This window comes from Eptesicus fuscus, chromosome 3 (assembly GCF_027574615.1).
Source record: "Eptesicus fuscus isolate TK198812 chromosome 3, DD_ASM_mEF_20220401, whole genome shotgun sequence".
NCBI lineage: Eukaryota > Metazoa > Chordata > Mammalia > Chiroptera > Vespertilionidae > Eptesicus > Eptesicus fuscus.
The window spans coordinates 109,056,340-109,060,384 of record NC_072475.1 but is presented as its reverse complement, the minus strand read 5'-3'; the positions used below and the strand labels follow the sequence as shown (position 1 = coordinate 109,060,384).

The window sequence follows — 4,045 nt, the reverse complement described above, 5'->3', positions numbered from 1 at the left end:
CATTTCTTTAGAACCACATATTAATAACAGTAACAGTTCATTATATTACAAAACAGAAAGGGTTACTTTATTTTGGCATAAGCAGTCCTGCAAGTTCCTAAATGCCCTAAATAGTTTCTCTGAGAGTTTCCTACATTATTAAGGCCTCAGAGGAGAATACAGTCCCACATCCAGATTTAGTAGCAAACAAACTGTTTCTCAGACCCTAGGCTTCGCTCCTCTGGTAATGAGCTTCATGCCCATTTGCTAAAAAACTGGGCAGCTTGAGGATGCTGATTCCCAGACACCTGTAGACCTCCTCAGGGCTATCAGGTTCAGGGTGAAGAGCATCATCTGTGATCAACAGCATTTCTTCCAGACTGAACCCTAGGTTGGCCTGTACCTCCTCTAGCTGCCATACTTTATCCCACTGCAAACTTTTGTACTTAGCCAGAAGCTTTGAGGCCAGCAGACACCCTCTCTGATGTTAAAATGGGAAGTTGCTGCCTTATTCATTTCCACACAACTGATAGCAATCACAAACACTGCTCCACTTGGAAGTTTCATATTAGTTTCCCTCCAAGGACTAAACTCTATCAATTTGGCAGTTCCTTCTTCTGCAAAAAATTATACAGACTGGTCCATCCCTCCTCCTTCAGTGCCAGTATAACACTCACTCTTGGTGCAGGTTTCTGCAAGTTCCACCTTGGATAGGTTCATTCCCAAACTGTGAGTGTCCCTAAGTCAGCACAACAGACCAAAGCACTGCAGCAGGAGAGACTAGGACTGGGTGGGTAGGTTCTGTCCGCCAAGCAATTCATTCCAGTTTTGGTTAAGACCAAAGTGTTGCTGAATTCCTTTAAATTCACACAGGAAATAGTTGTGCCACAGATGCCTGGTTTTGTCAATCTGAATGTTATTAGCATGAGTTCTGAAGTCCAGGTGCAAGGATTTGGTATGACCAGTTGGACAGAGTATTTTCACAGATATTAACAATCTTGTTTTATAGCCAGAGGAAGCACAGAATATCCACCGTAATTCATATGTTCTTCAAACCTGCCTTTGCAAAAATTAAACAGAACACCAATATCTCTTCTATAATCCTCACCTAGGACACCAGCGCCTGCATTTTGGAGGTGTTTGGCAGCCAAGTGGGACCGTGGGGCTACTCTTCCACGGCACCAGAAGGAAGAGCTGTCTGAATGGTGGCTTCTCCAGGGTTTTCTCCACAGGTGGTGCTGTGTAATCATAGGTAGCATCCAGTTCACAGCCCGGCAGACCTCATGGTCAGGACGCTGGCTTCCGAGCCAGGCCAACTGAGCAGCAGGCTCCCTTCTTCTGCAGGCAGGGACCACTTGCTGGGGAGAGGGTGGTTGTCTCTGGGGTGGCACTGACCCCCGCCATGACCCCCCAAGATTCTATCTCAGGGACACCAAAAGCAAAGGAACCACATAGCAATGCTGTGACAGTCAACTGCGCTCAGTGTCGGGCCTTAGGCTGTGGGTAAGGCAGCAGGTTCAATTTCCTTACCTACCGTAATTTTATTTCCAAAGAATGTTGGGAACTTCAAGATGAATAAGGAGAAATAAGACAAGCACAAAATTTTAATGTAATATATAATCTCATTATGTATCATATTAAAATTGGAATGTGGAGTGTGATTAAGATACTAAAGAAAAAATTATGTGAGGCTCTCCCTATGGAGCAGCCCGTGCCCCTTCTTAAGGGTCCTTCTTTTTCCTCTGTAACTGATTCCCTGAGCTCATTTCTTCTAAGGCTCACTTCTCTCTCTCTCTCTCTCTCTCTCTCTCATCTATCTCTTATCTATCTATATATCTAGCTAACTAGCTATCATCTACCTACCTACCTACCTACAATACATAGTCTGTGAATATTGAGAGAAAAAGAGATTCACTTTTGGTTGAGAAAGCTGAGGCACTAAGGACTTAGAAGGAATTATTTTTCATCTCAACCTTGAAAATATGGTAGGAGATTACAATAAGAGACATGTTATGCCAGATTGAGGAATCAGCATGGATATAGTGAAAATATTGGAGGCATGGTTTTAGTAAAATCTTTTGTATAATATATGCAAAAAAACCAAAAAAACTAAAAAGGAAGGCTTCAGCCAGACTTGGGAGAGTCATAAATGTCAGAATTAGAAAACTTAAACTTTATTCAATTGGGAAAGTGTGTGAGGGATGGTATTGGAATTTCTGAGGAAGAAAATTAAATAATTGGATTTTTAGAATGCTTAAATAAGTAACAGAAAAAATAAAATGCTTGAAAATGGAAAATATAAAGTAAAAAGGGATTTTTAAAGTGTTATTTAATCAAGAAGCAATGAATTCCTGAATGAATGAGTATGGTGGGAAGAGCTGAGAGTGCAATGAACATGGAAGGCATTTCTGTGTGAGAGTGGATAAGACCTGAACAGTGATTTGACATGGAGATTAGAAAGGGAGAATAGTTAGTATGACTTCAGGTTTTATACTCTGAAGGTGTAATTATCCAAAATAGGGAAGATGATGAAGTTCCAATACAAGAAATAACAGATGACATAAAATCAAGTGTTGTTTTTGATGTTCACAGGAGAAATCAGGAATTGGAGTAGAGGGAAAGGCTTATTTGAAAGCTTTGAAAGTTGAATAAGAATTTCTAGTAAAAATGTGAGCTAGAATGGAAATGTATTATTGAAGGACTCTGCTATTTGCATGTAGCTTTTCTAATGAAAATATATTGTTACAAATTAGTTTGTCCTTTAGACTGTACCAAGATGATCAAGAATAGAAAGAACTAAGGTTCAAATTCACTTAGAATGATAATTAAGGTGGCTCAGTCTTAGAAGGAAGAGATGTGTTAACATTTGGTCTATGTTTTTCTTTTTCAACTTATTTTAATGAAGGAACAGTAGAATTCACTATTGTTGGTATACAATTGTAAGAGTATTGAGAACTTCAGAAAGTCATATGGCTACCACAAAAGCCAACATATGGAACATTTCCTTCCATCCTCCCAAATTTTCTCTCACTGTCCCCTTTGTCCCTTATTAGTCAGCCCTGCCCCTGCATCTAACCATTGGCAACCATACATCTGCTTTATTTCCCTATAGTTTTGCCTTTTTTCAGAAAGTTGTGTGAGGCACAATTTTAAGATGGCATCTCCACTGGTCATAAAACTCCTTATTATGCTACATTATATGGGTGGACCTAATCATATAAGCCCTTTGAAAGCAGAGAATTTCTGCCAGCTGATAACAGAAAAGGAAATCAGAGATATGAAGCAGGAAGGAAGTTGATTCAAGTACCTCTGCTGCTTGCTGTTGAAGGAGGGTCACCGGAAAGAAGCCTCTAGGAGCAGAGGGCAATCCCTCACTGACAGGCAGCAGGGAGCCGAAGACCTGAACACAATCACAAGGAACTAAAATCTGCCAACAACCTGAATAATTTTGGAAGTTGATCTCCTCCAGAACGTCCATTAGAGCCCAGTCCAGATGTCGTCTTGTTTTATCCTGTGAGATCCTAACTAGAGCTCAACTGAACCTGCCCTGGACTTCTGACATATAGATAAGTATAAGTTGCTGATTTTGTGGTAATGTTAGGTAACAATAGAAAACTAATAGTCATACATATGAAATCATAGAGTATGTGGCTTTAGTGGCAGGCTTTTTTGTTCAATATAATGCACTGAGACTCATTCATACTGTTATGTGGATCACTGAGCAGCATTCCATTTAAAGAATGGGCCATGGTTTGCTTATGTATTTACCATTTGAAGGTCATTTGGGTTGTTCTAGTTCTTGGAGATAGAAGAGGCTGCTCTAATCATTAGTATACAATATTTGTGTGAAAATAAATTTTCATTTGTTTTGTGTAGCTATGAGTGGAATTTATGTGTCACATGATAAATATATGTTAAAATATGTAAGAAACTGACATACCGTTTTCTAAAGTGGCTGCACAATTTTGAATTCACATCAGTGATATTTGGGAGTCCCAGTAGGTATTGTCAGAGTTATTTATTACTGCTAAAGTGTGCATAGCAGTATATCATTATTGAATTTCAT

The 4,045-nt window shown here is 39.6% G+C and overlaps 1 pseudogene; it reads right to left on the bottom strand.

The window, feature by feature from the left end:
• Positions 1-205: 205 nt before the first annotated feature.
• Positions 206-3,605, bottom strand: LOC103303296 (N-acetylgalactosamine kinase-like; annotated as a pseudogene).
• Positions 3,606-4,045: the final 440 nt, after the last annotated feature.